Consider the following 26,540-nt stretch of genomic DNA (forward strand, 5'->3'; position numbering starts at 1 on the left):
CACCTGCCAAGAATGAGGCATATTAATTTTGTCATCTGAACATTGATTTTAAACTAAAAGAAAAGCAAAATACTGCGGATGCTGGAAATCTGAAAGAAAAACAAGAAATGCTGGAACCACTCAGCAGGTCTGGCAGCATCTATGAAAAGAGAAGCAGAGTTAACGTTTCGGGTCAGTGACCCTTCTTCGGAACTGACAAATATTAGAAAAGTCACAGGTTATAAGCAAGTGAGGTGGGGGTGGGGCAAGAGATAACAAAGGAGGTCTAGATTGGACCAGGCCACATAGCTGACCAAAAGGTCACGGAGCAAAGGCAAACAATATGTTAATGGTGTGTTGAAAGACAAAGCATTAGTACAGATTAGGTGTTAATACACTGAATATTGAACAGCAGCAAGCGCAAACCTGAAAAAAAAGTGGATAAGCAAACTGAACAAACTAAGATGAAATGAAATATATGCAAAAAAAAGATTGTAAAAAATGTAAAAAAGAATGTAAAAAAAAAGGAAGAAAAAATAACTAAAAATGGAAGTAAAATGGGGGGCTGTCATGCTCTGAAATTATTGAACTCAATGTTCAGTCCAGCAGGCTGTAGTATGCCTAATCGGTAGATGAGATGCTGTTCCTCGAGCTTGCGTTGATGTTCACTGGAACACTGCAGCAATCCCAGGACAGAGATGTGGGAATGAGAGCAGGGGGGAGTGTTGAAATGGCAAGCAACCGGAAGCTCAGGGTCCTGCTTGCGGACTGAGCGGAGATGTTCCGCAAAGCGGTCACCCAGTCTGCGCTTGGTCTCCCCAATGTAGAGGAGACCACACTGTGAGCAGCGAATACAGTATACTACATTGAAAGAAGTACAAGTAAATCGCAGCTTCACCTGAAAGGAGTGTTTGGGGCCTGGGATAGTGAGGACAGAGGAGGTAAATGGGCAGGTATTACACCTCCTGCGATTGCAGAGGAAGGTGCCATGGGACGGGGACGAGGTGGTGGGGGTAATGGAGGAGTGTTGCTGGAGCAAGGAAAAAACATTTGCATACTAACAGACAGTGCTTGGAGGGATTTAACCCACAATGGACTTTGAGCACCAGGTATTGTGTGTAAGAAGAGACATTCCAGGGTTGGCTAAGACAAGAGAATCCACAAACAGATGTGGTCAGACCAGCTAGTCACATGACTAACCTGCTTGGCAACCTGGGTTTTTCTGAATTGTACAAAGAGTTTAAACTGAGAGAGACTGCAGAATGCTCCTGGACTGAAAAGACCTCTCCTGTCTGTCTGGCTCACCCTCTCTTTCTCACGGAACTCCAAATGCACTGAAGACACATGAACCCCAAAAGAGTAAAGTCTCCTACATCGAGCAAGGTTTAAGAAGAATAACAGGCCCCAACAAAAAGCAAGACCTACGTACAATCAAGGACACTGCAGTGAGCTCGAGGAACCGTAACAAAAACCATCTTCAGATATTGCCTCAAACTTTTCCATTTTATTTCTTCTGCTCTTTTCTGCCTCTATCTGCATGTGTGTATTGCATATGCATGCTAGCGTGGGTGCATCGTGTATCTGTAGGCGTTAACCGAATTAGAGGTTAAGTTGAATAAAGTTCAACCTTTTTTCTTTATACCTAAGAAAACTTGTTTGGCTAGTTTCTTTGCCTTATCGCTGGAAGTTAGTGAACAAGGATTCACTAAGGGGGAGCTAAAAAAAACGGTGTGTTTAAAAATAAACCCTGTTACGGTAAGACCAGGTGAAGGCTGAGAGGGAACCCTAGACTCCTTTCTCACCTGGTCGTAACATGATGATCATAATGTCCCAGCCCTCTACTAGATTAGCACATTTAATATAATTGTAAAAGATCAATGATATCCTGGTTTGGTTTTTCATCCCTGACACCTTACATATCATCTTCAAGTACACAAATGCTTAAAAGCTCATCTCAAATAAATAATGCTAAATATCAACCTTGAATAATTTGATTCTGAAGGAAGGCAAGATGCTAATCCAAAACACATCACTTGTCATAGATTTATGCAGGTTTGTAGAGCAAAGGCTATGGGCCCTGACAATATTCCGGCAATAGTACTGAAGACCTGTGCTCCAGAACTTGCTGCACCCCTAGCCAAGCTGTTCCAGTACAGCTACAACACTGGCCTCTGCACGGCAATGTGGAAAATTGCCCAGGTATGTCCTGTACACAAAAAGCAGGACAAGTCCAACCCGGTCAATTACTGTCCCATCACTCTCAATCATCAGTAAAGTTTTTGAAGGTGTCATGGACAGTGCTATCAAGCGGCACTTGCTCAGCGATAACCTGCTCAGTGATGCTCAGTTTGGGTTCTGCCAGGGCCACTCATTACAGCCTTGGTTCCAACATGGACAAAAGAGCTGAACTCAAGAGGTGAGGTGAGAGTGACTGCCCTTGACATCAAGGCAGCATTTGACCCCGTATGGCATCAAGGAGCCCTAGCAATGGGAATCAGGAGGAAAACTCTCTGCTGGTTGGAGTCATACCGAGCACAAAGGAAGATGGTTGTGGTTGTTGGAGGTCAATCATCCCAGCTCCAGTACATCCTTGCAGGAGTTCCTCAGGGTAGTGTCCTAGGCCCAACCATCTTCAGCTGCTTCATCAATGACCTTCCTTCAATCATAAGGTCAGAAGTGGGGATGTTCACTGATGACGGCACAATATTCAGCACCATTCGCGACTCCTCAGATACTGAAGCAGTCTGTGTAGAAATGCAGGCTTGGGCTGATAAGTGGCAAGTAGCATTCGCGCCACACAAGTGCCAGGAAATGACCAACTCCAAGAAGAGAGAATCTAACCATCTCCCCTTGACATTCAATGGCATTACAATCGCTGAATCCCTCACTGACAATATCCTTGCGGTTACCATTGACCAGAAACTGAACTGGAGTAGCCATATAAATACCGTGGCTACAAGAGCAGGTCAGAGGCTAGGAATCCTGCAGTGAGTAACTCACCTCCTGACTCCCCAAAGCCTGTCCACCATCTACAAGGCACAGTTCAGGAGTGTAATGGAATACTCTCAACTTGCCTAGATGGGTGGAGCTCCAACAACACTCAAGAAGCTCGACACCATCCAGGACAAAGCTGTCCACTTGATTGGCACCCCATCCGTAAACATTCACTCCCTCCACCACTGATGCACAGTGGCAGCAGTGTGTACCATCTACAAGATGCACTGCAGTAATGCACCAAAGCTCCTTAGACAGCACCTTCCAAACTTGGGACCTCTACCAACTAGAAGGACAAGGGCAGCAAATGCATGGGAACAGCACCACCTGCAAGTTCCCCAAGTCACACACCATCCGGATGTGGAATTATATCACCGTTCCTTCACTGTCGTTGGGTCAAAATCCTGGAACTCCCTTCCCAACAGCACTGTGGGTATACCTACCCCACATGGACTGCAGCGGTTCAAGAAGGCAGCTCACCACCACCTTCTCAAGGGAAATTAGGGATGGGCAATAAATGCTGGCCTAGCCAGTGGCGCCCACGTTCCTTGAATGATTACAAAAAAAACTGGGCACCTCAATTTTAAACAAAATCAAGTTGTAACCTAGCTAGAGAATGCAGTATCTTTTTAATAACACAGTCCTCTCAAATATGCTTTGTATAAAAAAAGGTTCACTAGACACATCTACTGGATCAGAATATGTCACTCTCCCTTTTAACAGTGGACCCTGAGTGGGAGGTAATGCTTTTGTCGAATGCAACTGCACATTATGTTGGAGATTCAATTCCTTGCAACATGGAATGCTGGATTGCAGGTTCACTGCTGTGACCATTTCCATTCCTCACCAAACCTCGCCAACATTGATTTATCATTTAGTTATGCTGGTCTGAGAAGCAGTCAAGGAATAGTTAGGTGCTTTCTGATAGAGAGGGGGGGAAAGTTGGAGGAAAAAGCATACTTTTTTCTCTCATTAGTTTTCTCTCTTGCCTTCTTGGTTAAGGTAGGGTGCTGGTCACGCTTGGGTAACTCACTTATGTGGCCATTGTTCATGTGTGAGCCTCAGCGATAAGCATCAGAGGCAGTATCACAAAAACATCTGATCTTGTCCTCACCAGACGTCTTCTTCTTTTGGGCCTCCTTATCTTGAGAGACAATGGATACGCGCCTGGAGGTGGTCAGTGGTTTGTGAAGCAGCGCCTGGAGTGGCTATAAAGGCCAATTCTAGAGTGACAGGCTCTTCCACAGGTGCTGCAGAGAAATTTGTTTGTCGGGGCTGTTGCACAGTTGGCTCTCCCCTTGTGCCTCTGTCTTTTTTCCTGCCAACTACTAAGTCTCTTTGACTCGCCACATTTTAGCCAGACGTCTTGTTTAAGGGCGGTACAGTGGCGCAGTGGTTAGCACCGCAGCCTCACAGCTCCAGGGACCCGGGTTCGATTCCGGGTACTGCCTGTGTGGAGTTTGCAAGTTCTCCCTGTGTCTGCGTGGGTTTTCTCCGGGTGCTCTGGTTTCCTCCCACAAGCCAAAAGACTTGCAGGTTGATAGGTAAATTGGCCATTATAAATTGTCACTAGTATAGGTAGGTGGTAGGGAAATATAGGGATAGGTGGGGATGTTTGTTGGGAATATGGGATTAGTGTAGGATTAGTATAAATGGGTGGTTGATGTGCGGCACAGACTCGGTGGGCCGAAGGGCCTGTTTCAGTGCTGTATCTCTAAACTAAACGTCTATATACATGTTATTTCAGCAAAGATTGCAAGACAGCGATCAGAACTCTGTCCATTTTCTCTCCACTATCCCAATAGTGCTGAGGCCAATTGTAACATTCATACCATTGCCTTGCTGTGGTCAGCTAATTTAACATAAACCAGGCTTCTTAATCAGTTTTGACTCAGTTACTTACTGGATAAACTTGCTGAACCACTTGGCGTCAAACCAGCAATGCTAGAAGTCTGATAGCACTGGTGACCCCCGAAGCTTCTGAGTAATTGGCAGTTTCAGTTACATTTCTAATTTCTTTTTAACGTCGATATATTTTGATAACTATGTATTGCAATATGGTAGTTACTTTAAAATTGCAAGCCCATAGTTGATTAGGGCAGAATGCATTTACTCCAAGTGTTATTGTATTCGATAGGCATCTCATCTACAAGTTGCTGCAATGAGACATTTGATAACTATAATGTGCTGATGACTAAACCATTTGAGTTGATATTACCTCTTAATGGTTGGTTTTGTTCTAAAAATAATCACTTAAGACGATTGTTCAATATTTGAGGGAAAGCCTCATGGTCCATCCAAAGTGTTAAAAACAGTTTCATGTGGCCCTGAGCAGGAGCTAAGGAGCTGTGAATACTGACCAAACATTCTTTGTGTTTTACGTCTGTGGACATTTAACAGCCTGATGCAATTGTGCATCATACATATTCAACATTCTCAGTTCACCAACTCTACTAGGCCAGTGTGACAGCAGCTGGAGGGATCTGCGGAAATCTTACATCTAAGTTATATTTGAGATCCAGCTTTAGTATGAACAGAGTTAGCAAAATGTCTTGTCTTCTATTATTTTAATCTGAGAAGGGAAGGTAAATTAAAATGTTCTGTAAAAATAATACCCTTGCCACTAATTACCTACTTTTTCATAAACATCCATTGTTCATAGTTCAAGCTATCGTCTGATACATTGTTTATTCACCCACTTTCTGAAGTCTAAGAGATCATGAAAGGGCTTGTGACAATATCCAATAAGCTAAAATGAATGACAGTAGATTCTTTGTGAACATTACTAGATATTGAGTGCAAAAAGGTAAACTAAAGTTCGTAGGGACCAAGGGGTCATATGTCGAGTTGGGATATATAAAAAAATTGTAACCGAGTTTACATCTGTTCTATCATTTACAGATGGTATGAGATGGATCATAAAGAGCATTACATTATCAAAAATAGAGATCTTTTTGAAATCTTAAAAATATAGATAGTATCATTTTTCATTTTCTAAGGTTTCATATGGTGAATGGTGTGAGTCCAAATGAAATTAGTTGCAACCCTGAAGGTTTAGGATTGAAATCGCACTGAGCTATAATAATAAGCATGAACATTTTTTGTATACTCTTTTATTAAAAGTCTGCATATCTTAAAAGGTTTAATGTCTTTGCTGTAATAGTGGAGAGAGGAATCTCATGAGCGCATTCTTTCTCGTATCACACTATGCAATTTCAACCCCTTTTACTCCTAACTCATGATTTTTGAGAAACAAGTTAACTTAAGTCCTCGTCTATGCCTGGTTTCAGTTGCAATTTTTTTCAAACAAATTCTTTAATGATTGATAAAAAGGCTGCAAGTATCCAGAAACAAACTGAATTATTGTAAGGTAGCCTTGTTTTCAAGTACAGTGTTAAAATGCCATGATAGCCAGAGAAAAATGTTCTTGTGGTTTGGAGAAGGAATTTCTGAGAGAAAGCTCTTAATTTTAAACACAAAAGTCCTTTCAGATGGAAAAAGTTAGATGTGATAGCTTTCAAAGGAGGCTCCAGTTTCACTGCTCTTTGAGCAATCTTGTGGGTCCCTGCTCCTCCCCCATTCTGGCTGCTGTCCAGTTTCATTTGGCTACAGTCTTGGCTGTTAACCGCAAATCCTTTTCTACCAGCCTGTGACACAGCAGGGCCCCATCTCGCTCAGCCATCATGCACAGACAGAGCAGACTTTGTCACACACAGTCACAGAGCATAAATACAATTCTACCCGGGGGCACTAATGCTTTACATAGTCCATTGAATCCTTTGCTCTGATATCTTATTTAAACTTCGGATTGGAGTGATATGAACTTGGTTCAACCAGCATACTGTTCTGAATTTCGACCACATCAGTGCATGCATTGGACTATAACACATTATAAGTCTTTGATGATGATGAGTTTTGTCAAGGATAAGGAGACAAAAATTAATTCAGCTAAGGCAGTTTGCCATCCTATTTTAAACTATTCCATTCTAAAGGCCTGTGAGATGGAGGTTTTTATTCTCACTTATATTGAATGTGTTGATTTGTAAAATCTCAGTTGTTCAGAACTGATGCTCAGTTCAGATGAAAGGTCATAGATCTGAAACGTTAACTCTCTTTCTCTCTGCACGGATGCTGCCAGGCCTGCTGAGTATTCCCGGCACTTTCTGTTCTCATCTCAGTTCACTAGGCTGGGTTAAGCAAGGAGCAACTGCACAAAGGCGTATTTTCTTTGTAAATAAGCACCATCCATAGGTTTGCACTTGGGCACTTGCCTGCTAACAGGCACATTTCCATCAGCTGAATCTGGATGCTGCACACTACATGCATGAATTGGATGCAGCAAGCATGCATTTTTTTTGTGAGAGAAAAAAGCACTTCTGTCTGAATAGTCACAGAGCCAGCAAGCTTGATGCGGCTCAGCAAATCACATTTAAACTGTGCTAAGTTAACTCGTCCCAGCTGTGCAGTTAAGGTGCTCCAAGTTAAGGGCAAGAAAAGGAGGGGGAGTTCGATTTCCTGTTTCTGCTGACTATCTAGTGACCTCCAAATCTGCCAACATTTTCAGTTATGAGCTACATACCTGATGGATCCACTTCAACCAACATAAACATAAATATGAATAAAAGTGACAAGTCCATTACAATATGTCAAAGGCCAACTCGCAATATTGCATTTCTCTGTAATCTTCTCATTTTTTTTCTCTTTCTTACGTTTTCTTCACATTTTTTCTCTCTTCAAAGCTTGCCTGACTATGAAACTAATGAAGATTTTATCTCATTGAATTACTGGTCCATATAATCATGTAAGCTCCTAATTCAGAAATATAAGACTAGGGGATTGTGATCAAATGTATAACATTTCCTCTAAATGCAGCTATGCTAGTAGACCTGGTGACCCTGGATTAAAATGCTTGATGTTGAGCGAGGATGTCATTAGCCTGGGCAGTGATGTCCCTCATGGTAAATTTGCTCAATGTTGACAATCTAAGTTCAATCATTAAGAACAGCCATGTGATCAGCTGAAAGCACCTATGGCACTGTACCTTAGCATGAGTGAATGCCTTCAAGAGAAAACATTAAAAAAAAACAATACTTTTTGGTGGTTTAAATGGGTGACTGCTTGACTTGTTCATTTTCAGTTTCTGTCTTCTGATTGTCCCACCATTTCACATGCTTCTTGCCCCTCTACACATGACCATTTTGTCCTTACCCCCTCCACTCAAGCCATCTAGTCTTAACTGAACTTCTACATTTCACTCTATCTCTCCCTTTATTCCGGCTCCCGTTATCTTTGAACGTCTACTGAAAAAGTCATTATGATTTCAAGCCTGCAGGCAATGGGAGGGGCAAAATCTTCAATCGTGGCCCACAGGAGAAGAATACATTTTATAAAAATTAAGGGCTCTGTGGCTGTATAAAAAAAAGAAAGAAAAATAAACCAGGTCAACCATGAAAATGTGTAGTGACTGATCTCCCAGGAGCAACGTGTGGTTCAATGTTAGATTGCTCATTGTAACAGTCATTGAGACAGACACACTCCAGGCATCACATGCACTGAGCGGATCAGCATCTTGGATCACAAGATCTCCAGAGCGTTCCTCTGGCAATCATGTCAGACACAGGCAGAAACACCAAAAAAAAAAAATTCAGTGTTCAGTTAACAAATTTGACAACTGACAGTAAAATTTCTACTTCACATTCCTAATTTGCACAACAGTTTGAGATCTATTTGCAATTCATGGTATTTTTAATTTGATCTAGAGTTCTGCAGGAAATAATTCTACAGTTGGAGTAACTAGCTGAATTATATGCAAGCTCAAAACACTGAGACATCAAGAAAAGTAGTCACGCAGACAATATAACCTTGAGATTAAACAAAGAAAGACTAAAAACTAGGATAACAAATTGAAGACCAAACAAAGGGGCAATGAGACACTGGAGTGCCCTTGCTAGATAAATATTAAAACAAAAAAGGAAATGCTGGAAACTCCGAGCAAGGCAGTCAGCATCCTTAGAGAGAACACACATCAACATTTCAAGTGTGGGCCTTTTTCCCCAGAGTTCTGATTAAACTTTGCCGAGTTTTGCTACAAGATACTGACTGACCTGCTGGGAGATTCTAGCATTTTCTATTTTTGTTTCAGATTTTCAACATCTGTTGTGTTTTGCTTTTTGATGATAAATGTTAAATGTTAATTGCTGGGAAACTTGAAAACTCAGCCATGTAGCTGAAGCAGATTACAAGGGAAGAAAGAAATGCCTATAATACTGCAAGACTAGGAGCAATGAACGAGTAAATCCCAAATAGTGGTTGTGAAACAAGAATTTACTAGCTGTGGGAGAGTCTGAGCTATTCTAAGCCTTTATACTGATAGCTATAGGCGTGGTCGAGTCATTTAGATTGCCAGTCTGAATAAGTGTATAAAATAAGATATTTTCTTACAAAAACCATAACCAGAGGGCCCTCTGGATGAATTGCCTTTCAATTGCAGTAGAAACCAAACAAACTATCTGATCAGACAGTGGGGGGAAAATGACAGCGATAGAAGTAGCAGCAACCCAAGTTACAGACACTAAATAACACCTATGGGGTTTATAATAGGTTAGTATCAGGAACTTAAGATAAGCAATTTAATAGGAAAATGGATTTAAGGTTTAAGGGAGGCCTGCAAGGCATACACATAAATTGGATCACATAGACAACAAGCTTGACCATCCCTAGCCTAACACCCCCACTGCCATAAAAACACCTCATCTGCACCATTTTAAAGTTCAATGTCTTTAAGACATTCCTCACCAGCAACCCAACTGTATCCAACACAAATTCTAACCCTTGCCGAGCTCTGCAGCCTGTACTATATCTGACACACACAATTTCTATAAGTGCCAACTCCACACCCGCAACAATGCTCCCCCCCCCCCAGCAGAGACGCCAAAATCCTCATCCTAATCTCAAAATTGATCCATGGCTTTGTTCCATTCTACCATTGCAATCTTCTGATGCCTCTTCTCCACTCCCTCTAGGATTATTAGCAAACCTTTCAGCTACCATATCCCTGATTGTGGAATTTTCAACCTAAAAATCTCATCTCGAGGGCTGCTGAGACTTTGATCCTATCTCAGTATTACCAGCACATTTTGAGCAACAAATTATTCTCCACACCCTCCCCCCCGCATTGGTGACCACTAGAACATTCCAGGGCTTCATCCTTGACTCCCTTTATTTCATCATTTACATGCAGACTCTAAGACCTTATCCACAGGCAGGAAGCCAATTTCCCTATGTATATTGAAAACACTAGGTTCACCTACGGATCACCATGATTGCTTCTATGAAGATCTCTGCTGAGTTTATATTAGTTATGTATAAGCCAGAATTGGACATTGGGAAACAGAATCCAACTTTATTTGTTTCCTGTAAAAACTGCATCTCAGCCCCCAATTACATTCCCTTCTCAGCAGTTCACGTAGGCTGAACCAGACTGTATATAATCTTGGTATCCTGTTCAATCCTGAGCAAAGCTTCAAACACAACACGAAGATTGCTTACCTTCCACCTGCACAACATTGCCACATCTACTTACTTCACTTTCACTGAAACCCTTAACCATACATTCAAGATTTGATTTCTTCAATGCCCTCCTTGCTGGCCTCTCAAGCATTACCAACTCAAATACCACCAGTTGTGTCCTTCCATTATTTTTCCACCTCTCTCCTGCTGACTTCCACTCGTTGCCTTCCTTCAATACAATGAGTTTAAAATCTGTCCATGAACACCTTCCTGTTTTTGCTTTACCCCTCCCACAGTCTCCTACATCTCAACCTTTTATTTATTATTCTTTCATGGGATGTGGGTGTCACTGACAAGGCCAGCATTTGTTGCCCTTCCCTAATTGCCCTTGAGAAGGTGGTGGTGAGCTGCCTTCTTGAACCGTTGCGGTCCATCTGGTGTGGGTACACCCACAGTGCTGTTAGGGAGGGAGTTCCAGGATTTTGACCCAGCGACAGTGAAAGAACAGCGATATATTTCCAAGTCAGGAAGGTGTGTGACCTGGAGAGGAACTTGCAGGTGGTGGTATTCATATGTGTCTGCTGTCCTTGTCCTTCTAGGTGGAAGAGATCGCAGGTTTGGAAGGTGCTGTTGAAGGAGACATGGTGAGTTGCTGCAGTGCACCTTTTATATGGTACATACTGCTGCCACTGTGCGTCGGTGGTGGAGGGAGTGAATGTTGAAGGTAATGGATAGGGTGCCAAACTTTGTCCTGGATGGTGTCGAGCTTCTTGAGTGTTGTTGGAGCCGCACTCATTCAGGCAAGTGGAGAGTATTCCATCACAATCCTGACTTGTGCCTTGTAGATGGTGGACAGGCTTTGGGGAGTCAGGAGGTGGGTTATTCGCCACAGAATTCCCAATCTCTGACCTGCTCTTGTAGCCACAGTATTTAGCTGGTTGCTGCAGTTCAGTTTCTGGTCAATGGTAATCCCCAGGATGTTGCTAGCGGGGGATTCAGCAATGTTAATGCCGTTGAATGTCAAGGGGAGAAGGTTACATTCTCGCTTACTGGAGATCAACAAGGCCTGGCCCTTCTGTGGCGCGAATGTTACTTGCCACTTATCAGCCCAAGCCTGCATATGGACACAGACTGCTTCAGTATCTGAGGAGTTGCGAATGCCCGTTGTGATTCCCCCTTCCCACTTGCCTCTAACAGTGCCAAAGCCTTCAACCTCAGGCCCACTCTCTAGAACCAGTCCATTAGCCTTATTTTCTTGCTGCTACTTGCCCCGCTTTTAAAAATTTCCTCAAAACCATGCCTTTGATCGCAGACATGCCGAACCCACCATCTCATAAATCAAGGGTCAAACTCTTAAAAATCAAGAGATTTGGTATAAAAGACATGAATTGCTATTTTTTTCAAACATAAACTATCAATATAAGTTGACAGTTGGTTTATAAACCATATTAGTGGCTTATTTAATCACGAACCAACCAGAGCTCTTTACAAAAACTATATTACTACATCTGAAAATGCATTATAAAAAACGTGCAGTCCCCAAACGGGTGGGCATGTGCAGAGGGACTGATAAAAATTCTGAAATTTCAGAGCCCACTCACGAGATCGCAAGTGATTAATTTTAATTAGAAATCGCATCTCTCGAGGTCAATTTGTGAGCGTTGGTACGTATGTGATTGTACCTCTTAACTCTTCGACAGTTGGTTGGCATATGATCTCCTCTCTGTGAAGAACCTGTGGAAGTTTTATAATGCTAAAAGTACAATGTAAAGGTGAATTTGTGTTGTAAGAATGAATATTTGAACTTCAGCAACTCCCAGTTTAATCCAAATTGTTATTAGAAGTGTATTTATTGGGAAGCAATGTAAAAATGTACAGCACTAAGGTTGCTTTAAGTGTTTGAAGCATTTTTTACCTTGACAATTTCTCTCTCATGATCTCTGAAAGGATTAATTCCTGACTGAGTACAGTTTCATGGGCAATGTTGTTCTTCAATACCTTTCATTATACACCTGCAAGCCTCCACAGTGAGTGCTGGAAGGCTTTTCAATCATAGGAGATATCAAAGCTGAAGTTGATCCTGCCTTCACTAATACTCCATTATGGGTTGCTGGATAGTGATTAGGTCCAGGTACTTGGATTGATTTTTTCCTCTTAACCCAGGCTCTAGAGACAATTCTGATGTTCTAAATGCTGCTTCACCTCAGAGCAGCAGATCGGGATTGAATCTGGTACTTTCCTGATCTGCATAGCTCAGTTGCTCTTGGATAAACTCAGCAATGTCAGGGGAGCCAAGAACAATCAAGTGTTCAACAAACAGACTTTTCCCATCTGATTTTCAGTCATAAAAATTATTGGGCAACCAGCCCTGAAACCAGACTGTCCGGTTCAAAATCTGACAGATGGCTATCTTACGGTGGAAGGAAGTTGTTGAAGGAAATATAATCAAGGAAACATTAAACCAAGCAATAAATATAACAAAAATAGTTTGTCTACTCCTTGCAGAAAAATACTTATTTGAATATTAGACTAATCTGTAAAGAGAAACAACAGCTGGAACTGAGTACTGAATGTCTTTTGCAGTTTTTAATATAAATAACATCTTTACGATGTTGCAATTTTGTACAATTTGACTTTTCTTCCTAAAGTTATCAAATTTTCAATAATATTTAAGATTAAAGTGTTCAAGGCTTGTATGTATTTTGCCAACATACAAGGCCCCTGAATATTTTTAAAACTAAGTATTGTAGCTCCACCAGTCCCTGCAAACAACGGCCTGTATTTGATACCTGAATGTACCATATCTCTTTTCAGATGGTGATGGGCCTGTGTATTGCCACTACTTTTTTTATTCTTGACCCCAGCCCCCACAATATGGCCTAGAGGCTTGGTGCCCTACACAGGGAAGTACTCAGCCATACAGACTAGAAGATTCCAAACTCAGTCCAGGTCTCTGCTGACTGTAACAGTTACAATCAATGTTAGTCTAAGAACCTGTACACTTACTAGGGGGAAAAAGTGTGCATAAACACTGGGGAGGACAGGATCAAACTTGGATGTTATCCCTCTATGTTGAGCAGCTTGCTCATATTCGCTGTCTAGGTTTATTTTAGAAAATTGACTACTTGGGTAGTTTCAGAAGAATGTAGAAAATTAATTCAAAAAATGTTTAATTGGTAATCGTAGAATTCTGATATTTTTAAACTTACACTTTGGTGAGAACACACTTAGAGTGTTCTAGGTTGAACCTCCAGTCTGTGCTGTTAGCAGATCTCAGTCGGGTTGGTGTTGAGGCATGAGTATGTTAGGGAAGAGAAGATCTGCCTGACCGCTATCCAGTGACTCAATACTGCAAGTGGAAATCACGAAGGTATGAGGCGCGAGTTGGCTATGACGGATTGGGAAACGTTACTTAAAGGGATGACAGTGGATAGGCAATGGCAAACATTTAAAGAGCGCATGGATGAACTGCAACAATTGTTTATCCCTGTCTGGCGCAAAGGTAAAACGGGGAAGGTAGCCAAACCATGGCTTACAAGGGAAATTAGAGATAGCATTAGATCCAAGCAAGAGGCACATAATTCCGCCAGAAAAAACAACAGACATGAGGACTGGGAGCAGTTTATAATTCAGCAAACGAGGACTAAGGGATTGATTAAGAAGGGGAAAATAGAGTACAAGAGCAAGTGTGCGGGGAACATAAAAACTGACCGTAAAAGTTTCTATAGGTATGTGAAGAGAAAAAGATTGGTGAAGACAAATGTAGGTCCCTTACAGTCAGAAACAGGGGAATTTATTATGGGGAACAAAGAAATAGCTGACCAACTAAATGCATGCTTTGGTTCTGTCTTCACAAAGGAGGACACAAATATCATACCAGAAATGTTGGGGAACACAGGGCTTAGTGAGAGAGAGGAACTGAAGGAAATCAGTATTAGTAGAGAAATGGTGTTGGAGAAATTGATGAGATTGAAGGCCGATAAATCCCCAGGGCCTGATGGTATGCATCCCAGAGTACTTAAGGAAGTGGCCCTAGCAATAGTGGATGCATTGGTGGTCATCTTCCAAGATTCTATAGACTCTGGCACAGTTCCTACTGACTGGAGGGTAGCTAATGTAACACCACTATTTAAAAAAGGAGGTAGAGAGAAAGCAGGGAATTATAGACCAGTCAGCCTGCTGTCGGTAGCGGGGAAAATTCTAGAGTCCATTATCAAATATTTTATAGCAGAGCACTTAGAAAACAGTGGTAGAATCGGGCAGAGTCAGCATGGATTTACGAAAGGGAAATCATGCTTGACAAATCTACTAGAATTCTTCGAGGATGTAACTAGTAGAGTTGATGAGGGGGAGCCAGTGGATGTGGTTTATTTGGAGTTTCAGAAGGCTTTCGACAAAGTCCCACAAAGAGATTAGCGTGTAAAATTAAAGCGCATGGGATTGGGGGTAGTGTATTGCGATGGATAGAAAATTGGTTGGCAGTCAGGAAATAAAGAGTCGGGATAAATGGGTCTTTTTCCCAATGGCAGGCAGTGACTAGTGGGGTACCACAGGGATCGGTGCTAGGACCCCAGCTATTCACAATATATATTAATGATTTAGATGAGGGAATTAAATGTAATATCTCCAAATTTGCAGATGACACAAAACTGGGTGGGAGGGTGAGTTGTGAGGAGGATGCAGAGAGGCTTCAGAGTGATTTGGACAAGTTGAGTGAGTGGGCTAATGCATGGCAGATGCAGTATAATGTGGATAAATGTGAGGTTATTCACTTTGGTAGCAAAAACAGGAAGGCAGATTATCTGAATGGCTATAAACTGAGAGAGGGGAATATGCAGTGAGACCTGGGTGCTCTCATACACCAGTCACTGAAGGTAAGCATGCAGGTCCAACAGGCGGTATAAAAGGCAAATGGTATGTTGGCCTTCATAGCGAGAGGATTCGAGTACAGGAGCAGGGATGTCTTGCTGCAATTATATAGGGCCTTGGTGAGGCCACACCTGGAATATTGTGTGCAGTTTTGGTCTCCTTATCTGAGGAAGGATGTTCTTGCTATAGAGGGAGTGCATCGAAGGTTTACTGATTCCTGGGATGGCAGGACTGATGTATGAGGTGAGATTGAGTCGGTTAGGATTATATTCGCTGGAGTTCAGAAGAGTGAGGGGGGATCTCATATAAACCTATAAAATTCTAACAGAACTTGACAGGGTAGATGCTGGAAGGATGTTCCCGATGGTGGGGGAGTCCAGAACCGGGCTATAGTCTAAGGATACAGGGTAAACCTTTCAGGACTGAGATGAGGAGAAATTTCTTGACCCAGAGAGTGGTGAGCCTGTGGAATTCATTACCACAGAAAGCAGTTGAGGCCAAAACATTGCATGTTTTCAAGGAGTTAGATATAGCTCTTGGGTCTAAAGGGATCAAAGGGTATGGGGCGAAAGCGGGAACAGGTTACTGAGTTGGATGATCAGCCATGATCATAATGAATGGTGGAGCAGGCTCGAAGGGCTGAATGGCCTACCCCTGCTCCTATTTTCTATGTTTCTATAAGTGTACACATATGGTCATTGAGCAAAGACACAATCAGGCTTGTGATAGTCAGAAAACTTCCAGAAACTGACAGTCTAGACTTACATGAGCACAGAACCTTGGTTGGACTACATTTGGAGTACTGTGAATGATTCTGGTCTCCATATTATAAAATGGATATACAGGCATTGTTGGAGGCGCAAAAAGATTGGCTATAATGATACCAGAACTGACAATCAGGAAAGATAGAATAAGCATTGCCTCTCTTCTTTCGAAAAGAGAAGACTGATGGGTGACCTGATAGAGGTCTTCAAGATTTTCAAAGGGTTTGCTAGGATAGACGTAGTGAAGACATTTCCACTTGTGGGGAGACCAGAAGTAAGGGCCATAAATATAAGATAGTTACCCATAAATTAATTAGGAATTCAGTCTTTGTCCAGAGACTGGTTACAATGAGTAACTTGCTATCATAAAGAGTAGCTGAGGCAAGGCCGAATAAGGAGAAAGAAATAGAAGAATATGTTGATGGGGTTAGGTGAAGAAGGGTGGGAGAGGCTCACGTGAAACATAAACACTAATAGAGATCTATTGACCTGAATGGCCTGCTGTATGCTGTAAATACCATGTAATTGCCATTTTGAGAGGGTATTGGAGGGTGGGAATGACCATGGAGCTGTACCCCAGCATGGTGCAAATGTTTTTAGAAGAAGGGGAGGGAGGTGAGGGGAGAAATTTGAAAAGAGAATAGAACAAGTTCCTATATGATTTGATTTATACTTGACTCCAGAAGGTTCAGCATAAAGTCTGGCTACCCGACCCGAACCCGACTAGACCCAACTACATGTGTCGGGTTTGGGTCGGGTTAGGTCGGGTCGAAATTCCGAGTCCAGCATTTGGGCTTGGGTCAGGTCGGGCTGGACACTGCTTCTGGGAATTCACGGAATCAGGCTTACCCATGATTCCCCACAACTCCAGCTGCAGGAATAGCCTGCTGCCGGAACGGATGAACGATATTCGTGTTGGGTCGGGTCGGGCATGAAAGAAAATTAAAGGGCTCGGGCTCAGGTCGGGTTCGGGTTGGCTGTGGTCGGGTTTTAATTTTATACCCGAGCCAGGCTTTAGTTCAGCATATATGCATTTAGCCATCTAACATCTTCACATAGGATTTTCCAAAAAATATATCTGAATTACAGTAATAGGATGTTTTTAAAAACTTGGAACATTTTGGAAAGAAACAGAATTGCACACTTATTGATTTTCTGCAATCTCCTTCAGTCCATATTCACATCAGACTTGCTGCTACTCTAAAACAAATGCAAAACATTGTGAATGCTGGACATCTGAAATAAAAACAGAAAATGCTTGGAACACAAAGCAGGTGAGGCAATATCTGTGGAGAGAGAAAAAAAGTTAACGTTTCAGGTTGATGACCTAACTTCAGAACTGAAACATTAGCCATGTTTCGTGCTCCACGGCTTCTGCCTGAGCTGCTGACTGTTTGCAGCAGTTTCTGCTTTTAGTCCCTGCTACTCTACATGACCTTTACTGTTGCTTCATACTTGAATGTTAAAGTCTTCCATGGCAGGATAAGCAATTATCATTCTGTCAAAATTTAACTTTACAACATTCATGCTGTTTCTTCTCTCAAAGCCAAATAATGTTTTGTGCTCAAGCTGTTTTGAAAGATGTTAGAAGTGCTCAATAATTCCAAATTCAGGCTCAAAAATGAGTGAATGTCTGTATTAATCAAGGCACATGATGTCATTCCTGTAAAATAACTTTTAACTCACAAGCATTTTTTCATAATTATTTTCTCCCTGCCCCCACCAAAAGCACTGATGCTTGCAAGGCTCTGGTTCCATGAACATTGGCCAACCTCCAGAAACCTTTCCCAAGTCACAACTCTTTCCACACGAAGCAGAGTGTTGACAGGCTATTTGATTGTGCTGGGGAGAGGTGAGAGTGAGGGGTTTGGTGTGGTAGCTGAGCTTTATCCTGTCTGTATCTGATACATTGTACCAGGGGTCACTTTAAAGTAATCAACAGATGGATCATTGGCTGATATTCCCTCCCTAGCCCAGGGAGCCAAGGCCAACTGTAATCCCCTATCGACATCCCTGGTGAGATTGACTAACTGAGCACACAACAAAGGATCAAACCTGTGATCTTCCTAGACAGTATGACACAGTTCCAACACCATGCACTTACTGTGTCACCATGAGAACATGGTGTATTAAGGCCAGTCCCTTTTGTCATCACAACCCTAGAGATTTCAGATTTATTGGATCAGGATGAAGTATTCTAACTGTAGAGTTGAGAATTCAAAGGAAGCGCTGTCTTTAGTCAGTTTTAAGGTTGCCCATGCTTCCACATTGTCGTAGAGTTTCCCGGAATTGAAGACAATGCTGCCTACATCCTGGGAGAAAATAGGAAGTAGAGTTGATAGGCAGCGCCAGTGCACAGAGGAGAGGGAGAGAGCTGACAGACAGGCACAGAGATCAAATACATGAAGCGGAGATGGGTACCATGTGCAGGTTTGGTTGCACGGGAACTTGTGTGAGCAAGGTAGGCAACAATACCTGTTTATATCTTCACTGCATCAGCAACCATTTTAAGTAAATACTTGTCTTAGCTTTCTTATTCCAATTAGTTCCTGTTTCCATTTGCCTTCCCTAACTTTCACTACACTTTTTCCTAAGCTTGTCGCTACCTGTTTGAATTATGAGATCATTTTGGGACTAAAGTGGTTGGAAAACACTGCTGGACTTTTTACCCCCTGTAATTTGACACTGGAGTGGAAAATGAAATCGCTTTCGGTGCCAGTATGTGCGGCAGGGTTGCCAACCTCCCTGGATTACAGATGCTGCCTGACTTGCAGAGCAATATAAGCACTTCCTACTTTTGTTTTAGATTATAAATAATTGACGACCTTCGATTTCTCAGGGTAGGGAGTGATTAGAGGGCAGATCTCATTGTGGGGGGGTGAGGGAAGAGGTGGCAGAGGGAGTAATCAGGGAGCGCAACACTCGGGGGTGGAGGGAGAATATCAGAGAGCCCCACTCTCGAGGGCGGAGGGGGCATCAGGGAGCCCCACTTTCGAGGGCTGAGGGGACATCAGAGAGCCCCACTCTCGAGGGTGAAGGGGGCATCAGGGAGCCCCACTCTTGAGGGCTGAGGGGACATCAGAGAGCCCCACTCTCGAGGGTGAAGCGGACATCAGAGAGCCCCACTCTCGAGAGTGAAGGGGGCATCAGGGAGCCCCACTCTCGAGGGCGGAGGGGGCACCAGGGAGCCTCACACTCGGGCGCATCAAGGAGCCCCACTCTCAAGGGTTGAGGGGACATCAGAGCCCCACTCTCAAGTGTGAAGGGGGCATCAGGGAGCCCCACTCTTGAGGGCTGAGGGGACATCAGGGAGCCCCACTCTCGAGGGTGGAGGGGGCATTAGGGAGCCCCGCCACCGAGGGCGGAGGGGGCATCAGGGAGCCCCGCTCTCAGGGGCATCATGGAGCCCTACCTGGGGGCGGAGGGGGCATCAGGGGACGCTCAGGGGCAGAGAGAAATGAGGGAGCCCAGCTCTTGGGGAGGGGGGCTAAAATCCCCCTTGGAGCCCAGTAGAGAGAGCAGTCTGTGAGGGTGGAGGGGAATCGGGGAGCCCCACTCTCATAGGGGAGCAGGGTAACAGACACCAAACTTCATGGGGTGAGTGGTGTGGGGAGGGCTTTAAGGGAGCCCAACTCTCTGGACAGGGTGGGGGATTGGGTCAGGGGTCAGACAGCACAACTCTCAGGGTGGAAGGGGATTACTGTGTCCCCCACTTGGGGTGGTAGAGAACTATTCATGGGGGCACTTGGGAAATTTTCCAACTTCCTGATACAAATTCCACCTTCTGAGTTTCCCGACAGAAACCTCACCACCTACACAGTGATTCCCTGTCAAGACTCAGCCCAATTGGTCTGTAATCCATGACTGTAAGGGCACCAGCCTGACTTCCAATTGACGTAAACTTCAACTGAGACTAGCTTCCAATTGATCTCAAGAATTAAGAGCAGCGGGGCTCTCTGATGTCCCCTCAGCCCTCAAGAGTGGGGCTCCCTAATGCCCCCTCCACCCTCGAGAGTGGGGCTCCCTGATGTCCCCTCAGCCCTCAAGAGTAGGTAGCATTAAAGAGACTCACACCTCCAAGTTTCTAGTAGAAATAATTGTTGCAAGGTATTAAACTCTAGCCTTTGACCTAATGTGAGCAGTGGCACTAGAGAATCACAAGTATGTAGGTGTATGAAGGGCCATAGCAAAAGTTTGCAACTGGAAAAGAACTAATAATCATACACACGTTCTGGATGAAACAGAAGCACAAAAAATCTCAAGTCTGGAAAAACCCACTGGCTTTAATATTGGGATCTAACATTCGAAAGACCAAGAACAAAGAACAAAGAACAAAGAAAATTACAGCACAGGAACAGGCCCTTCGGCCCTCCAAGCCTGCGCCGATCCAGATCCTCTATCTAAACATGACGCCTATTTTCTAAGGGTCTGTATCTCTTTACTTCCTGCCCATTCATGTATCTGTCTAGATACATCTTAAAAGACGCTATCGTGCCCGCGTCTACCACCTCCGCTGGCAACACGTTCCAGGCACCCACCACCCTCTGCGTAAAGAACTTTCCACGCATATCCCCCCTAAACTTTTCCCCTCTCACTTTGAACTCGTGACCCCTAGTAATTGAATCCCCCACTCTGGGAAAAAGCTTCTTGCTATCCAACCTGTCTATACCTCTCATGATTTTGTACACCTCAATCAGGTCCCCCCTCAACCTCTGTCTTTCTAATGAAAATAATCCTAATCTACTCAACCTCTCTTCATAGCTAGCACCCTCCATACCAGGCAACATCCTGGTGAACCTCCTCTGCACCCTCTCCAAAGCATCCACATCCTTTTGGTAATGTGGCGACCAGAACTGCACGCAGTATTCCAAATGTGGCCGAACCAAAGTCCTATACAACTGTAACATGACCTGCCAACTCTTGTACTCAATACCCCGTCCGATGAAGGAAAGCATGCCGTATGCCTTCTTGACCAAAGCCATCATCTTTTGCCTCTGCCACTTATTCCAGTCCCCCTCCCTGTGGTTGGACAGAGCGGTTGTAAAAGGAATGCATCGTAATTAGGGCGTAAAAGTTGAGAATTTGGTGAAAGTGGGTATTCAGTGCGGGGGTGGGGGAGAAAGGAGATGTTGCTTTTTGCCTCCAATATTTGCAGTGGTTTGTGTAAGCTTGAGGCGGTAAGTACTTAAAATTTTTGTCCATTGTTTTAGTGCTTAGTGTAGGTTAATGTGTAGAAAAAGAAAAACAGAAGTTACAAACTAAAAAGTAGATATAAATAATCTAGACTAAGATATGGTACAGCAGGATGTACATCTGGACTATAGTATGTGGGAGTTTATGGACAGCGAGACTGGCTTGAGCAAACACATCTGCAATAAATGCCTCCGTTTCAAATCTCTCCAGCTCTGAGACACTCTTAACAAACAAGGGAAAGGAACAGTTTTGCTCCAGACCTCACAGAGAGATGCATGTTCAGTTTGGGGTTGGTATGATCAATAGTTTATATAGTAAGAGAAATCCGGTTGAGATAGCAAATGAGAATCAGCAGGAACTGATCCTATCCAGCAGGTACAATGTGCTTGCTACCTGTGAAGATAAGGATAAAGACGGTCGGAAGGACAGCCAGAATGCAGACTATTGCACTTTGAGGCAGGAAGCTGTCCAAAGCGGGGAGGGGAGGAGGATGAGGGGAAGCATAATGTGGTAGTTGTAGTGAATTCAATAATTAGGAGGATAGATAGCATCCTTTGTAGGCAGGATCCAGTCTCACATGTTATGTTGCCTGCTTGAGGGACATCTCAAACCGGCTTGAAAGGATATTGGAGGGGAAGGGGGAGGGGGATGATCCAATCATTGTGATCCATGTTGAAGAGTAGGCAGGAGTTTCAGTTTGGAGAGTACCAGGAATTAGGAGCTAAATTAAAGAACGAGATCTCAAGTGTTATAATCTATGGAAAGCCACATGCAAACTGGCGCATGGATAAGCAGTTTAGGGAGGTGAACACAAAGCTGAAGGAGAGGAGTGGGAAAGAGCAGTTCCATATTATGGAACATTAGTACCAGTACTGGGACAGGAAGGAGCTGTACTGTTGGAGATGGAACTTCACCTGAAACGGGCTGGGACCAGGGTCCCTAACTGGGACCAGTTAGCCTAACATCTGTTGTCAGGAAATTACTGGAGTCCATAGATAAGGATAGAGTGACTGACACCTAGAAAATTTTCAGCTGTTCAGAGAGCCAGCTTGGATTTGTAAAGAGTAAGTCATGCCTGATTAACCTAATTGAAGTTTTTGAAGAACCAACTAAAGTAGTGGACAGAGAAATGTCTATGGATATTACTTATATAGACTTCCAGAAGGCATTTGATAATATCCCTCATAAGAGAGTATTAGCTAAAGTTGAAGTTTGTGGAATTGAAGGCAAATTATTGACCTGGTTAGGAAACAGGCTGAGCATTAGAGCAGGTACTCTAATTGCTAGGATGTGACTAGTGGTGTCCCACAGGGATCTGCGTTGGGGCCCAGGCCCAGTACTGGAATCCCGGGCAAGGTGGGGTAGCCAGGGCCAGTCTAGAAGGCCAAGGCGAGGGGGTGGTGGGGGGTGGTGAGGGTGTTGGTATGAAGTCCAGGGGGAGGGGGGGTCCATGGAGGTGGACAGATTGCCCACAAAGGAGGGACACCCCGCCGCCCCACCAACCCCACAGGGAGGGGGCCACGTTTTACAAGGTGCCTTTCCCGCAAGGGGGAGGCAGCCCTGCTGCTGGTTGGATCCCAGTGGTGGTGGGAATAGGCCCTTAAGCAGCCATTAATAGGCCATTGTTGGCCTATCTTAGCCCCGGCAAAATCGCTTGGTGACGGGCCGGCAATGGGCCCTCCACCCCCGCCACCTGTCGTGATTCTATGGGCCACCTCCACACCCGCCTCCAATCCCAGCACTAGGGGGCCCATAAAATCCAGCCTGTTAACTCTGTTTCTCCCTCCACTGATGTTGTTTGACTGGCCAAAGGTGTGGCAAATGGCTTTCAATGTAGGCAAGTGGGGTCACCCACTTTAGACCTAAAAAGGATAGAGCAGAGTTCTAAATGGTGAAAAGCCGGAAATAGTGGAGGTCCAAAGAGACTTAAGGGTCCATGTACATAGATCATTAAAATGACATGAACAGGAACAGAAGATAATCAAAAAGGCTAATGGAATGCTGACCTTTATATCAAAAGGACTAGAATACAAGTGGGTAGAAGTCATGCTTCAGCTATACAAAGCCCTGGTCAGACCCCACTTGGAGTACTGTGAGCAGTTCTGGGCACCACACCTTAGGAAAGATATGGAGGGAGTGTAGGGTTGATTTACCAGAATGATACCCAGGCTCCAAGGGTTAAATTACAAAGAGAGATTACACAATGTAGGGTTGTATTCCTTCGAATAAAGAAGGTTAAGGGATGATATGGTGGAAGTTTTGAAGATATTAAGGGGAACAGTTTGGGTGGTTAGAGAGAAACTATTTCTGCTGGTCACTGACACAGAACAAACAAGACATTTGACAACCTGGGTCCCCTATTCGACTCTGAGATGTGTTTCTGAACCAGTATATTTTTCATCATAAAGACCACTGTCAGGCAAACCCCCACCTGCCAAGACTGAGGCACACATTATTTCACCACATGAACAAAAACTTAAAATTGCAAGCCCTGACTGGAAGGACATTTGCATAGTACCAGACAATGTTGAAACAATGGAGACCCAGTAGCTGCTTCTCCAATACACAGAAGTGGTCAAACCAGTTTTAGGCACATGACTAGCTGGCTGGAGTTTTTAAATTCGAGCTTCCAACAAAGGATTTGAACTCAGAACGCCGTGTACTCATGGACTGAGAACATCTCCTCTCCTGTCTGCCTGCCTCCATCTCTTTCCCACTGAACTGAATCTTGTGAAGACATGTAAACTTAAAGAGAGAACAGTCTCCTACATGAACAAGGTTTAAGACGAATACTTGGCCCCAACGAAACGCAAGACCATATCTTCAATCAAGGACTACAGCAAGTTCGAGAAACAGTAACAAGATATTGCCTCAAACTGTTGTACATATCTTTTCTTTTGCTCTTTTCTGTCCCTATTTGCATGTGTGTATCACGCGTGCACACTAGCGTGGGCGTGTCATATATCCGTAGGCATTAACCACATTCGAGTTTAAGTTTAAGATTTAATAAATTTCATCTTTCTTCTTTAAACCAAAGAAAGCCTGTTTGTGCTCATTTCTTTGCCTTATAATTGGAAAGTTGTGAACAAGGATTCACAAAAATGGAGCTTAAAGCACAGTGTGTTTAAAATAAAACCCTGTTACAATCTTATCAGGCAAAGACAGCAAAAGACCCCTAGACACATTTCTCACCTGGTCATAATACCACTAACACCCACCTCTATAACATCCCTACTTCTGCTACTGCCTTACCCCATCTGCTACTGAAACACTCATCCACGGCTTTATCACCTTGAGACTTGACTACTCCAATGTTCCCTTGGATGGCCTCCACCCTCTGTAAGCTTTAGATCATCCAAAACCTTTCTGCCTGTGTTCTATCACAGACCAAGTCCTGCTCACCTATCACCCCGGTCCTCAGCAACCTATATTGGTCCCCCATGCCTCACATTTAAGATTCTCATCTATGTTGAAATTCTTTCATAGCTTTTCCCTTCTCTATCGCTGTAACCTCCTGAACCCTCAAAACCCACTCACCCCCACCCACAAACTCCCCATTCCTCTAGCTTTGGCCTTTTGGACAACCTCTCCTCCTTTCACCCTACCATTGGCAATCATTCCTTCAGTCACTTGGGCCTGAGGCTTTGGAATGTCCTCCCTAAACTTGCAAACTTCAACTTCCTCTCCTCCTTTGAGACACTCTCTAAAACTCACCTCAACAAGTTTTCCCAATATCATCTTTGGCTTGACATTCATCTTGTTCTTATGCCTCTGTGAAGTACTTTGCGGTATTTGTTCTATGTTAAAGGCACTAAATAAATGCAAGCTGTTGTGGTGATATTTAACTTAATTAACATTTGAAATGAACATGAAAATATGAGTTTTAAGTATCACCAAATTCATCTCAAGTACTTATGAGCCAACTTTTTTTAGGCAGTTCTCCCTGGATAAGATTTAAATCCAGGTACCAGAAGTGACAGGAAAGTTTATTAATCTATTTATGAACAAAATGAAGCACAGTCTCCCATTTTGTTTATTCTGGACCTTTTATTCACAAAGAAAGTTTGAGCAGTGTACAGGCTTTCACTTATGTCAGGTTTGTGCTACACAGATGCATTTAAAAGCAGCAATGGGATTCACAGTATCTCCTGCCTGCTACTTGAATCACCCTATTTCAATAACAAGCTGGCCTCACCACAGCAGAGGAAAGGATAGTGATCTCAGCCAAACAACATAGCCTGTACTCTTGCTCTCATGCCAGCTGCCTTTCAAATCGTTTTCATTGTACACATTTAGGATTTGGTGCACATGTCATGAGTTTAAAAGGGAGTGCCCAAAAAGTTATTTTCTATCAGTTTCCCCCCCTCCTCTCCTGATGGCGTGAACTCTTGTTGAGATGTGACTCTACTCCAGCTCTCTGGCGTCTTCCCAAGTTGCCAGTCCTCTTATCTAAACCTGAACAGTGCTTATCAGCAGGTTATTCAACAACGAAGGCCATAACAACTGACTCCAACCTTGGCTCACACTACATCAATATACAAGTCCTCTACAGCAGAAGTAACTGGATAGCAATCTAGATCTGAAAATCTGACCAGAACCTTCTCTCCTTAACTCAGGGGCACGAAGTGGTCAATTGTAGGATTCCAATACGGCTTCAGCAGAGATCGGCTAACTGGAATGGAAATTGAGCCACGGATCTTCCTAATCTACGTGACGTAATACTACTCTGGGTAAGCTCTCTGGTAAAGCTGCATTTAAAAAAAGTGAAGTCCACGCATACTGTGTGCAGATGCATAACATTTTAAGAACATACACTCCATTTTGGAGCCACAGAAAAAGAACCAAGTTCAAGTAGATGTCATGAAAACCATTTGAAGGACAGATGGAATGGAAAATGGGGATAGGAGCCAGTTGATCTTTTGGTAGACATATTAATTCATCACTGCAAATTCACATTCAAACATTAAAACTTGTTTTAATATAATTGTGGGTAGTCTGATGAGAATATTTTTCACAACATAATCCACCAGCAAGCAGATTATATTTCAACTTCTCAGTGCTTTTTCTTGTTGATTCAGATCCCTGTTTTCTATTATAAGCAAAATATGTCTTGTCGATAGAATCAGTACCAGAAAGAACTGGAATGCAGATTTTTATTATAAGATTATTATTGAACGAGGGTTGCCAGCTTTCCAGTTTTTGATCCAACAGCCCTTTTTAAAAAATATATTT

The 26,540-nt window shown here is 43.4% G+C and overlaps 1 protein-coding gene across 1 annotated transcript in view; it reads right to left on the reverse strand.

Annotated features, from left to right (window-relative positions):
* LOC137384323 (protein sidekick-2-like) overlaps positions 1–26,540 on the reverse strand; it is a 506,965-nt gene that overhangs the window by 62,358 nt on the left and 418,067 nt on the right. The window lies entirely within an intron of this gene.

Source organism: Heterodontus francisci, chromosome 26 (genome assembly GCF_036365525.1).
Source record: "Heterodontus francisci isolate sHetFra1 chromosome 26, sHetFra1.hap1, whole genome shotgun sequence".
Taxonomy (NCBI): Eukaryota; Metazoa; Chordata; class Chondrichthyes; order Heterodontiformes; family Heterodontidae; genus Heterodontus; species Heterodontus francisci.